The sequence below is a fragment of the Poecilia formosa genome, unplaced genomic scaffold (assembly GCF_000485575.1).
Source record: "Poecilia formosa unplaced genomic scaffold, Poecilia_formosa-5.1.2 Scaffold456, whole genome shotgun sequence".
Taxonomy (NCBI): domain Eukaryota; kingdom Metazoa; phylum Chordata; class Actinopteri; order Cyprinodontiformes; family Poeciliidae; genus Poecilia; species Poecilia formosa.
In genome coordinates, this window is record NW_006800395.1 from 61,146 (window position 1) to 75,723 (window position 14,578).

Here is a 14,578-nt window from a genome sequence, read left to right on the forward strand (position 1 = left end):
AAAAAAATCCACAAAAAAAAAAAATAAAAAAATAAAAAATACAAGAAGCAGTTGATTTGGTTAATTGGTCTCGTGTGTTTTTAAATAAATTTGTACATTAAAGAATAAAGGTGAATCGGCAAAGGTTTTAAGATGCCTGCTGCCAGATTAAATGTGCGCATAAGCCAATGCAATTTCAAACCTACATAGGAAGTCAGTGGAAAGACTCCAAGGGAAGCAAAATCTTTGCCAACGCTGCTGTGACTCAGCCAAAGATGTTTCAAAGTTTTTAAAAATACGTCAAATTAGGCAATAGTTTGGATGAGTCTGGAGACCTAATGACTCAACTTAATTATACCCCATCAGAAAGAAGGAGTGGGGAAAGTGAAGATATTAACTTTATTCCTTGGGGTGTATTTTATTAAGTTTTGAACTACAGATGATCAACCGGAGTCAAGACTCCTGAAGAAGAAAACAAAAACAAAAAAAACAACCAAATAAACTAGTGCCAATAGGAAGCTATGCAGATGTTAACTTTACGTCTCCAGATGGCCTGTTGTGGCATTCTAGCATCGTTTTCATTTCTTTTGTGCTGTCAACAAAATGGGGTCCCTTTCTTTCTAACTTCAAAAAATGTCTCATTCAGGTAGCAGGGTATCAAGCTATGTGGAATACCTTATAACTTGCATTTATAGCCTGTACATGTTCACCAAAACAGAGTAAAAAGTAAGAGCAAAGGTGGATCTCGCTACACTGTTCATATTTTAAGAAAAACTTGAGTGCAGAACTCTTGGAAAGTCCTCATAGGGGCCTCGACCCCCACATTTGCTTTATAGCCTTACTCTGGATATTAAATATGATATAGAAGATTAAAATATCAGACAAACAAAACATTTAAATTTTTTGTATCTTGTGGATACGAGGGAAGCATCTATGATAGAGAAACCAGGACTTTTGGTGATCTGGGGGTTTGAGCTCACATCACCACATCACAGTAATTATTTTCCCCTTTTTTGTTGTTGTGCATGACGTGTTTGTTTTTCTGTGGTTGGGTAAAAACCTGAGAAAGCGAGTAGATTTCTTAAACTTCTTTTCAAAACTTCAGAGTGAGTGAATAAGCTTACAAATATGGATTGTTAAAGTAACTGGATCACAGTTAAAGTAATTGGATCTCTGAGAAAAAGTTAAGCAATCTAACAGGTTTAATAGATTTGTTAAAATTACATTTAAGATTTCCATTTATATTATTCATGACTAAGTAAGGAGATTGCGTAGTGTACAGATTTTATTTTGCTGCCTTCGTGTCATTGTGATTTTAGTTTACGTGGGTATTATTTAGACGATGGAAATGCGATTCTGCTCGAGTTAGAGAGAATTTTCTACTATTGCTTGTGACAGGCCAGAAGGGTGACAGCAGTGGAAAGGGACTGGTGAATAACGCAATGTGGATTTACTGACTTTAGATGAACACGGCAGAAATAATTGACAGAAAAACAAGCTGGCAAAAAGAAACAGCTGCTTTACAAAAACATACTGTTACGCCATGCGCTGTGTTTTATTCACTGACAATTATTCAAGTGCATCAAATCACTGAGAGGTCAAAATAAAACATTTTCAGAAAAGCTCTGGGGCACGGAGCTGAATAGTTGGATGAGCGCAGCGCTGGCTTTCTCTTACGTTTTCTAAGTTATGTAAAAAGTGCCTCTCTGCTTATTTCACTTTTCAGTCCTTTAAATAAATAAATAAAACAGTCTGAGATTTCTTAATGACTGCAAAGAATCAAATGGAGGACACGGTGTAGCTAAAAGCTGAGAACAGAGACGCCAACATCTTGCTTCATGTTTTAGTACTTGGAATCATTTGCTACTCCGCTGTGCTGACAGAAGCCAGTACATTACAGAGAGGAGGACCTTTTTTTTTATCTGGGCAGACTTGGTTTACAGCTTCTGATATACTCAAAAATCAGCTGACGTGGTTTAGGCATCTAATCAGGAGGATGTAAATCTGTGATCTGATCAGAGGTAAGAGGAAGACAACGGAAGGACGTATGAGTAAAGCACTGCTTTCTGCGTCTGTTTATAAAGAATAGTTTCCCACTGGGATCGAATGCACTATGGCACCTCTGGACTAAAGTACGGGTCGTTACATGGGCTACGAGGTATCGACACAGCGCCAAAGAGGAGCAGTCGTATCGACTGGGCTTTCAGATGATCAAAACGGGAACGTCCCTGAAAGCACTGCCAGGCAGACGTCTTTTCTATAAATACCTCTTGATTCTATTCATATTCTTGCTGATTTTCCATATTGTCCAAACACATAATCATGTCCTATTTTGGGTTTACAGTGTCTCACAAAAGTATTTATTTTTCAAAACTTTTTCAGATTTAGTTCTTGTAATCTTAAGTATTTTGTTGAGACTTTTTTGCTACTCGCCAAAAGAAGGTGTTCCATAATGTGAGTGTAACAATAAGACTTTATCCACCTCCTTTGCACCTTTAGATTGTTTTTTTTTTCTTCCTATTCTTGTTCTCGCATTAGTTGAAATTGAGAGACATTGCATTGTCTCAAAAAACTTTCTTTAGGGTTTTAAAAGAATAATAATAATAATTTATGATGGCCTGTCTGCTTCTGTCTCTGTTATCAACAGTGACCAGAGATGGGGGGCGGGGGGAGGAAGATGATGCTAACAAAGAATGAACAGATGAACAGAAGGATGAATGCAGACAGTTCCTCATAAGACTAAGATCTCTCCGCTGTGATAAAACACTCGAAAGGAGACGTGATTTAATCATGTTTTCACACAGACACTTCCACAAGGAGACAAATCATCTGAAAGGTTAAATGAAAAATATTTACTGCTCATATCCCACATTCAGCCCTCTCATTATTATCTAAAAGGCTACAGATTTATAGTAGAGTTTCCACGTTCCTGCTCGTCGTCTCTCTCTCTCTCTCTCTCTCTCTCTCATTTTAATTTAGCTGATGTTGCCAACACCTCCTGCACATGCAGCTGCACCCCCTTTTTGATTCACTCCTCGCTGCTCCCTGTGACTTTCCCTGCAGACGACAAGCCATACGCTTTTTGTTGCATCCCAGAGTCGTGTGGAATAAGGAGTTTTTTTTTTAATCTTTCTCTTTTAATTTTTAAATCCATGTTTAAAAACCAGCATGGCGAATTCAAAGTGAGCCTCTTTTGATCAACCTCAGGCTCTTGACACTGATTACCGATTTACATGTGATGTCATCCACGAAATGTTTGGGAAGTTCCTGAAACGTCTTAATCTCCCCCACCTCCCTAAAGCCCCGGACCTTACGGCATGTTGGTGACGTGTTAAAGTGCATCAGACAGAGTATCTTCCATCTTGTAAATGAGGGAGACGAGGTGCAGTGGTGGAGCGAGCTGGCCCAGGTGAGATAGGCATCAGGTCAGGGCCATGCAGGTAATCCTCCAATCCAAACATCTGCACACTTAGGTATAGACCCACATACTGTTTAAACCACGGCTCGACTTCATTTCTGGCATTTGAGCTGAAGGTGAACATAAACAGGAAATGACATAAATAGCCACAAGTGAGATGCTTTTCACAGACTATTTGAACTCTTGACACTTAAAGCAGGAACGTGTAGCTCCAGGACTGAGATTGGCCCTTAGGAACATCCAGTAACTCTTAATAACTTTGGTTAAGAAGAACCAACATTGCTTTCAAATATAGATGTAATTGCAAATGCAGAATTTAAGTTTTTCGTGGAGTGATTGCATTAAATTTCCACAACAAAATGACACTAAAAGTGCTAAAAGTTTTGTACATATATTTTTAAAAATATTTTTCTTATAAATTGGAAATTTCCATTTTTAGAAATAATCTTTCACAAATATCAGCCCTCTTCCCCATAAAATATAATGTTCATGGTTTATGTTTCCTTTAATCTAAAAGCTAAATAAATAAAATAGTGGTTCTTTAATAGTGACAACACATTTTCATTAGCAGATGCATATCAAATCTTATTGTATTTATTTTTCTGAATGTCATGTAACTTATTTAGCTGTTTAGGGCAAAAATGGCTCTTTGGATTATAAATGCTGTAGACTCTTTTCTGGAAGAAACCTTTTCCTTTTTGTCTTCCTAATACAAGCAAAGTTTTTGTGCGTCATCTTCAATAAAAATCTGATCAGATGCACATGGAGGAAACTCTGACTCTGCTCTGTGCGCATCAGTGGACTTGTTGCCATCGCTGCTGCAGTTGTTTTGTCTTTGCTTTGGTGGACGAGGGGCATAAAATCAGCCAGCTGACTTCAGTCGCCCATAAAACCAGCCTCCTTCCATTCCCGTCACAGTTCAAACCTAAATCCCACTGGAAACATGTTTAAAGGTTAATTTAACTATAAAAAATAATATAGTGTTCATTATGCAAAGATACCTTGATACAGTATTCCTTATGTTTTATATTACAGTCTGGCTAGCCCATGTTTCTCCCAGAACTCATCTCCATTCTCAAACGCATCGCAGAACGTCTTCAGATCACGACAGATTACTGATGCCATAAACCAGAGCTGGCGGCAACAACATTAAAAGATTTCAAAGAGAAAAGAAAATCTGATTTCACTCCTGTTCTTAACCATATTTATAGTTTCACTGTGTCCAGTTACTTTTTTTTACTTATTTTTTTTAATATAAAATCAGGCCCACAACAATCAAAAACACATAAAAGATTGCTATGCCTATAAAACTTGCACACTGCGGCTGATGGACAGTTGCCTAACCTCACACACTGGAGACACACGCATACAGAAATGCGCTGCAGGCTCACCCACATGCTTATCACAGAAAACTGCAACACACCTGGAATGCAGTGCTGGACTGAAATCAGGATCTTGATTCAAATACAGATAAAAAAAAAATGTTGCTTTAACCACATTAAGGATGGCTAAACTTTTATTGTAAATCATTTGTGCTCATGCTAAATAAATAGTTTTGATCAGCCCTACATACCTAATTTGCAGAAGTTTCTATTTATTTACATTTTTTACTGTAAAATCCTTTCATATTCCCTCCTTATTCCTCACTCTTGTTTTTGGCTGGCAGTCTTAATGTTCATGTATAGCTGATGAATGTGATTATGAATGTACTCTAATGTGACAGTTTAGTGTTTTATCGGCTTGTAGCTTTCGTAGCATCACTCTGATTTTCACATCAAAGCATCTCCGCCTGCATCTGACTGCATGCCAGCAGAAGCGTTTTGTGCAGCTTTTGCTCCAAAGTGCGTGCGCATGTGGATAAAAGCATCCTGTCCTCACCTTCACTTTTTGATCTTGCGTTGTATTTGTTTTTTTTTGGCATCAGCACAAAAAAAATAAATAAATAAAAGGATTCACAATAAACAGATGCTGTCTTCCAGCCCGTCCACAAAGATCAAGCTAATTGGTTACAGTGGACATGTCCTCTTAACATTAAAAACGGCTCCAGTTATTTTGTTCTGCTGATATGATGGATGGAGGGATGCGTTTCGTCACGTCTGCTCAAAGACACGGGCGACTCTTTGTTGTGGTGAAGATCCGTGTGTTGGTGGAGTGGTTGACAGATGCACCCGTCTTGATTAAAGACACACAGTTGCGTGTCTATTTCTGTCCCTTTAACGTATTTATCTGTGAAGTTTTACATACATCCCTTGAAGTCACTTCCAAGAGTTTTGTGAGCTTCTGATAACGAAGCGCTTGTGTTGCAGGCCTGTAACTTGGCAGTAATTTGCAGCAGAGCTTCCCGTGTTATTTTCCAGATAAATGACAGATGTTGTGTGTGTGTGTGTGTGTGTGCGTGTGTGAAAAAGGAGAGCACACCTGCCAGGTCAGGAAAGGAGATTTTCACCCTGGCTTTATCTCCTATTTGTAACGCATCACGACTTCATGTGTGGGCCCTAAGTTGGGAAGTTTTTTAAAGCGTCAGATCAAATTGATCTGATTTGTTTAGCTAGTTAGCAGTTTAACTTTGATAACTGGTGACTGGGCGTCTTGGTTTACCACTTGTCATGCCTCGGCTTTTTTGGAGGTGGCAAACAACAACAAAATAACTCCAGCAGACATAAATTTAAGTAGACCAAGTCCATATCGTTTATTTACTGGTTTATGAGCAGAATAAAAGTGTCCATCTTGGGTGTGCCAGCGGGACCCACAGTGACAACTTCTTTCCGTCTCTGGTTGGAAATGAGAAGGAGGAAACACACACTCGGTGGCGGGCTTCACTTGGCTTTTAAGATTCTGGGATGACTGGTCAGATGCCGCAGCCAATCAGGACGCGTAAACGGAAAAACACAGACAGGCGCTACCAAAACAAAGAGGTTATCACACTCTGTATGACACCTGTTCACATGGCTTGTAACGGGATTTTTTATTTTTTATTTTTCCAGCCAGTTGATTAAAGGAAAATCTAAAACTCAATACAAAAAATTCATAGAGGTTCAGGTAAATTTATCAACAGTGTCACTCTTGTGCAAGTACATTAGTTTCATAGCAGATTATGGCTATTTATACTCATGTGGTTGCAGTCTGTTGTGCAACACGTTGCAAAGGAGAATGTGTTCAGCCTAATAATGTATTAATAACTTGATCTTCCAGAGGTTTGAGTTGTTTTAGCAGCTGAATGTTGAGCACTTCCGTCTTATTGTCCAAATGGATCTTTTCCAAGTTTTTGTCCACACTTTAAGACTTGAGTCTCAACGTACGGAGTTAATATTTTTCACTAAAAATTTGCTGGCTTTCTTGCTAAACGTTTTCACTTCCAGCACGGTCTGGGTTTTCTCGGCTTGACTCGGATTCTCTCCGGTCGACATTTGATTTTGGTCGATCAGCGAACAGAAGAAGAACTTATGAACGATGACATTGATTTTCTGCGCTGTTTTTAGGTCTGTAGTCTGCCTGTAGCTTTAACAGTGGCAGCAGTGGAAGTGAACGAAGTTGTTCAGTCCGTGTTGGTAACGCTTCCGGTTATTGAATTAACATCTCGTTCAGCTTAGCACTTATTCTCTTCACTGCGGAGGACGATTTTTTTTTACAGTGCATTCAATCTCCGGCAACTATTGCATAAGTCAAGGGGTAAACATTAGCAACGGGGTAAAATCTAAAACCGCAACACAGTCCACGCCTTGAGGAAGCTATCATTTCTCAACACCCGAGAGCCCAGACGAGAAGCAAAGTACAGAACAAGAGGCTGTTTCTTTTAAAAAAATATTTTTCTAACTAGGCCAGCCTGCAAAAAAACAACACATTTAAAGCATCAGTGTTGTCACAGTAGCAGATGTTTATCTAGCATTATCCAATATGAATTAGGTAACGTTAGTCTGGATCTAATTTAGAAACTAAACAAAAACATTCCTCTGGAGACATTTGTGGTATTGGGACTGAAGCGGTTTGTATTGTAGTTAAGAGTTACTGAAGAGGCAAACATTGTGTAGAGCTGCAGCTCTGAAACTGTCCATGCATGGCCGACTGTGGACAAGTATCCAGTGAGACCATTTCGATGTTGAGGTGTGTATTTATAACAACTTCTATAGTCAGTGATTTGATTATGACTCTACGGTGGAAAAGTAAACAACAAATCTGTATTTTGGTTTACAACAAGAAAAAAGAAACACGGGATAGACTGGAGCTAAAGAAACGTAAACCTCTACAAATGAGAGGAATGTGGGTAAAAACACAGAACAGCTGCTTCTGAGTGCCTTAAAATTTTCTAGCATGATTGGATGACGACGATGATGAAGGCCGTCTGGAGACCGATGGCAACGTTCAGTCATGAATAGGGCATCGGTACATGTGTGTGACGCTGGCCTTATCATAGATTAGAGATGAATGCTATCTGAAAAGTTATTAACGGAGAGGAAAAGCCTTCAGGTTTGCATCAAATTCAGTATTTTTACTGCCCCTCTCTCTTTATTTGCAGCTTTTCCTGCACATCAAAGATACCAGCTGAACGTCATGAACGCATTTCTTCTAAATCATAAACAGCCACTGTTGTACAAGGCGAACAAATTTCCAAAAAACTTCGAAATGGTCCGATCGTTGCCTCAACATATTCCAGAACTTCTCGGGGACATCATGTTGTTAAAGTCCAGGCCCTTTACTTTAGTTTTTCATATTTACAGCATGCAGACATCAGAGGGGCCAGCATCAACGTCTGATGTTCACAGACGTAAAGACACGGATCTTCTGGATGGGTTATGGCAGCTGGTCTTGGATCTCAGGAACCGTTTCACACTTCTTACACCGAGTTTACTGATTTTCCCTTCTTTTTTTGTTTTGGCAAAGTTTTTATGGGGCTGTTTTTACGGGGTATTTTAAACTCTTTTCTTGCTAAAAGCTTTTCCAGATAGCTTTTGTGCGAAGAGTGAAAGAAGTCTTTCAGTTGGCCTTGCTTTAAAAATCAAGAAATTAAAGTTGGAGCAAGAGGAATGTTTAACATTTGGAGATTTCTAACATCTTAGAGATTGGATAAAATGAAATCAGATCCAGTCATTTAAAAGTTCAACAGAATCCTCGACTCCAGCAAGCAATTGTTTCTTAATAGCTGAGGGTAAAGACCCTCTGAGAAGTTTTTATTTTTTTTTTTTTTTTTTACCAGGCTAGTTTTAATCCCACTCTGGAGCAATTTCTTTGGACAATTAGAGTTTATTCTCCTAACATGAGGCTTTTTTCCTCTTTCTTACGCTTTTTTGCAAAGAACATTACAAAGATAAACTGATAACAGCAACTCCTTATTAATTAATGTAGTGTTTTCAATAATAAGTGGTAACCAAACATGTTTTAACTTATGCTCCTCAACAATGAAAGTTTGAACTAAATCCAAAACAAAGTCACAATCATAAACACATTTCTAACCACCAGAAACTCCTTCTTTGTTCTTTCTACCGTTTCATTAGCATTTCCATTGTGACTGGTGGTTCGCTCATGAACGCTGGCCCACTGTTGGGAATCATCAGAGAAACTTTTCCCACACTTTGTTGTTCTCCTGCTGGAAAAACAACCAACACACTAAACGAACCAGTGTTTGTCTTTGTCATGCGTCACTTTGTAGTGTGGGGTACAAGTTCATGCTAACGCTTCATGCTGTGCCATGAGCCACACTGTGGTGGTGGGGGCAAACCAAACAAGGGCACTTAGCCCTAATTATGGAGGAAAAGGTTGGAGGCGGAATAAAAGCCTAATCCCCCCTAATTCAGGCTGGAGATAAGGGTATAAGCAAAACAAAGAATTTCATAATAATAAGACAATTTGTGTGGGCAAATTTCCACTAAGCTTCTCAGAATCCGATTATGCTCCGTCGTAAGAGGTTCTGGAGTTTTTCTTTCCGGGGGAAATTCAACTCCTCGTCTTTTCCCTCCTGCTGTTCTCTGGTCACCTCATGGATTCCTGTTGTACTTTATTCTGATTGGATCAGCCCACTCTTGCGACCTTCCGCGCCATTGGTCAGTTTCGGGACACAAGGTATGAAGCCACCAGCAGAGCTGCAGAACCTGGACTCCCTCTCTTCCTCTCTCTTTTTCTGCTTCTTTTCATGGATGAGCTTGTTTGGGGTTTTAGATTTAAAATCCAGTCTTCATTGGGCTGGGTTTTCATGCACCTGATTACAGGTTCATTATTCATGCAGCTCTATGGATTATAGTTGCATGAAAAATGGCTAGAATTGTCAAATTTGCTTCTGCCTGCATGAACCTTATCTGAATGTCATCTAAGCATGTGGCAGAGTTGTACCAGATTTTTTTTTATTGTTGAATTATGAAATAGCTTTGATTTCAGAAAAGCTTGGTTTGATTTCTTTGGCGCCACTCAAATCGGATTACTACCTGACCTGTTTGGAAATCACTTAAATCAAGCCAGTCTGGGGCACCATGTGGGTCAGAAACACTTTCTGACCAACTCTGGTTAGACTACAGAGTCTAAACAGATTGATTTGTCTTGGATTTAATTCTAGATCCGAGCCGTTCTTCCAAATTGAAGCCCAATAGTGCCACAAAAACAAAAAGTAACGCATCACACTCCGTTTGGCAGAAATTCAGTGGTTGTCTCTTAAATCTTAAATTAGTTTTGAGACCAAAATGTTTTCCAGGACTCTAAGCTTCAGGGCTGCTTGCGCACACCTTGTGCTTCCCATGCTTTGTTTCAGAGAGTGAACTCTACATCGCATCATCAGGGTGTGAAGACGGACCAGTCCAGACTTGTCCTTGCAGCGGCACTTATCCCTTTGACCTGTGACTCCCGACCTTTGACCCCTAATCTTTCACTATATTGGCTAAGAAACAGGTTAACCTGAGGGACAGCGGAGAGCAGTTAAAACTCTCATCCTCATCTAACTTTGTTTGGTCAAAGCAAGAATATTTAATACTACTTAAACTCTTAAACAGACGTTACGTTGCGATATTTTGAAACGAGCAACACAAACAAACATTACTGACAGGTGATTCTAAAATCCAAATAGTAAAGTCCTAACATGTCTCTCCCTTGTTTCTTTGCATCTCAGTTCTTTACCCAGTTCGGTCTTGATGTCTGTCAGCCAACAACCCCAGGACGTTTGACCTTGTTGCTCCAGGCAGAATGAGGTCACAGGTGAGTTTCCTTCATATCCTCTTCCCGTTGGCGAAACAGGTCTCTACTTGAACGGGTTCGCCAAACGTCCCGTTGTTTCAGCACGTAGCACGCTGCCTTTAAGGAACTTTGAGGTCGAGAATAATTTTTTGTAGATAATGACTTAGTAGAAGTGTCGATGGTCAGAAACAAGTTTTATGTTGTGTGCATTGGAAAAACCTTTGGGCAACAAAATACTTTTTTTGTGTGTGTGTGTGTGTGTTTTTTTTTTTTGTAGCATAGTACCATGCATTTATTGAGTTGCAGGGAAAGTTATTCGTTATGCCTTTCATCTACGGTTGAAAAATAACCCTTTTGTAACTTCGTCAGGAAATGTAATCATTGGCCCTGTCGTTGTTTAACATTCAGTCCATTAAACCATTACATTTCAGAACCAGGGGTCAAATTGTTCCCTTCTGCTTTTTGAAATCCGAGTAGGTTTTGCAAGGCTTCCTTTAAAATGTTCCTATTCAGATCTTCTCATTTTATCAGTGATGGGCATCTAACCTCAAAAAAAAAAAAAAACTTTGACAGGATCCAGTTTCCGTCCTGCTGTTTGAAATATATTGAGCCCGGGGCCATTCTCTGGGATTTAGTTTCGAGGTTCACTGCTACACAGCTGTAATAAATGTGGCATTGGAAAATGTGGATCTTTGTTTTGCTTTTCATGGCTCACGCCTTAAGTGGAATTATTTTAATACAGCTTAACGTCACACAGAGTTAAAGCAGTAGCCGCTCTCCTTTTACAAAACCATTTTTTTGTGCCTTGTGGAGGTGTGTTTGTCATTTCTTATGAGGAATAAACTTATGAATGATTTTGAGCCAGAACCATATGTGCTGCTGGGGTATATTCAGTAAGATTTGACCTATTGGACCTGAATTTTGCGAGTGCCGTCATTAAAAAAGTTCATTCTAATATATATATATATTTTTGGCTTTTGTTCTCCTCTTTAATTATTTATGTTATATCCCATCTTGTCAATTCCAGGTTCTGGTGTTCTGTCTCCTTCCATCTTCCTCTTCCTAGCCTTCCATCCCCCGTGTTTCATGTCTAAACAGTAATTGCATGCAAAGTGAGCCATGTGAAGCTGCACTGGACTGAATCGCCTCAGGGTAGAAAGCAGACAAAAACAGTGAGGTGTGAGCAGAGGGGGATAGTTTTATTTGATTATTTTGTTTTGTAAGGGAGGGAAAACAACAGTTTTGGGTTCAGTTTGGAGTTTGTGTGGATGAGTTTGTAAATTTGGGTTAAAATAAAAACGGATAGCGAAGGTAATAGACTTCATTGTTGACGACGCAGAGAAGATTTAACGAAGGCAAGTCCAACAAATGCATAACAAATTCAGGTTTTTGTGCTTTATTTAAACCAGCTGGGGTCCAGAATGGGGCCATTGTGAAAAATTACATTTTTAAAAAATATTAGTCAAGAAAATAAGTAAAAAACAAAACAAAATACCTGACTTTTATTTTTTTTTTAATCAAGGCTCGTCAATTATTTACTTACAATATCATGAGAAATATGTAGTTGCTTGAGAATATTTACCTATGTTTTTCTTGCTTTGAAACTTGAGTGAAGATGATGTTCCACAGCTATTTGAGCACTTCCTTAAACCCTTCATTTAGCAGTGAATCTCTTTTCTAACAGATCCTGTTTAATGGCGTTACTTCAAGTTCACAGATCTGTCTTATTGTTCTTTGCACCTCGTATTTCCTGAAGTTTTGTAACCCTTAACAGCTGCATTGTATGTTTCTGCATGCTTGAGTAGTCAGTGTGAAGGAGCATTCGTTTCCTGAAATTGACCCCACTTAAGAAAAAAAAAAAACTTCCCTTGGACAGACTGATATCATCAAAAGGTTTACAAGCAATTAGGGAAGGTTTCTCTTTCAGTTTTGGCTTCTATAGTTTAACAAGCTGCATGTCAATCATTTATGATGAGTTTTCCAGAAGGTTTAATTATAATCCATGTTTTTATCCGGACAGTTAAACAGTGCAAAAACAACAAAAATCAAAAAGGAATCCATGTTCGGTTAGGGCAGCTTTGTGTCTGAGTGCTAGCATTGCTAACACTTGATGTAAAGCTACGCTGTAGCCATACATGCTGCAGGTGTTTCCACACACACTATGTAAGATAAAACACGTTTTTGTAAGCTCTGCTTTTCACTCTCTTCCAAAATTTACAGAATAACTATGCTTTGCCACTTTAGTTATTTAGTTTGAAGAGGATCTCAATACTTGGAGCTTGTTGATTTGTGATTCCTAATGGAGTCCAACATTTGGATTCACTGATGAAAAATAGATGAAAAGACTATCTAAAACGCTACTCTCTTGTTTTATTTTCACTCCAAAGAATGAATGAAAGCAGGTGTAGGGACTGTTGCACTCTAGTCTTTTTTTTATTATTGTTATCCTGATTTGACATATTGTCCGTCGCTTGTGGTTCGCTGCTCTCACACAGTTAATGGGCTGTGAGTACAGCAAGAAAAGGAGAAATTTCTTTGCAGAATGCTTGACCGAAAGAAAACAGTTTGTTTGGAAAGGAAGCGAAGCCGTGCAGAACGGCCGACTGAATACTGATCCAGAAAGGAGAGGGAGCGGAGGGGTGAAAGCGTGTAGCGACAGCAGAGGAAAACAAAGTGTGATAAAGGAGCAGCAGGAGATGTGCTTCAGGGGTAGAAACAGAGGCTCGGGGTCAAAACCTCCCCCCAAGGAGCTCTGCAACAAGACCGTCAGCAAGGCAAGAGGTTAGACCACACATACGTTTTGACAAATCACATATTTGAAATTTCTTCCAATTTGAAAAATGGAAACGCGAGGAAGACGCCTGGCTGCCCTGGAGACGGGTTTTCCCCCATTTCTAAGGTCACTTGTGTGGGACGATAATTTAAACACTTCTCAAGTATAAAACTGGAGATGAGGTGAAGAGATCAATCAGCTCTCTTGTCCAAATTAAACTCATCCAATCTGAGTTGTCTTATGAGTGGAGATGTGGCTAAACCTGTCTGAAATGAGGCACTGGGAAAAAGAAAGAAAAAAAAAAGCTTAAAAAAAGAGGTGGTGTTTTTTAGAGCTACTTTTATTATGTGCTGAGATGAGATAAAAAAAAATGAAACTAATAAAAATGTACGAAAAAAAAATGGATGAAGACCAGAAACAGCCTCAGCGTGACATCCTTCAGTACTGTGTTAACATTTTGCAGATTGATTTCCACTTGAAGGTGACACACTGTTCAGTCGTTTTTTCAGATCACAGTGTGTGTGGTCGTAGCTGCTGAGCTTCTACACCTGCACAGGTTGGTCGTGTCACTCTGCAGTTGAGAGTTCAGACTAAATGACCACTGAGGGACATGTTCAGACCTGCATGCGTCTTTTACTGCACTGATTTTTTTTTTACAGTAGGAATGTGTCCAGAGGTGGGTAGTAACTACTTACATTTACTTAAGAAACATTCAAGAAAAAAATGCTTATAGGAGTCTCTGCACTGTTATATGCATGTTTTTTATTTTTTTTTATTTTGAGGAAGTGCTGCTTGAATACAACTTCTGGCTGCTCAACCTACATCAGTTTACTTTATTGGACGAATAACTTTGTTTTAATTAAAAACTGCATACAGCAGAGACACAAACGTTCAGTTTTCATATAAGCTTTATTAATCCAGTGATATTTCCCATCTGCAGCTCCACTTAGAGGCCAGTTGAATATTCAGAACTTATTATATATGTTGCCATTGGAACTTATTAGCACTGTTCTTTGAAGAACTGCATAGTGACTGACAAGTTGTTCAGTGTCAAAGAAAACATGATTAAAAGAAGAACAAGGATGTGACTTTTTCACATATTTTTGACAGCAATGAACAATTTTAAAATTAGGAAAGATGGCAGCTTGGCTTATAAAGAGCTACTCAGCATGAATATGTGGGAGAAAAATCTGTGGGCATTACTGGAATTTTTTTTTTTTTTGTCATAAAAGTTAATGATCAGAGCAGCCAAACAT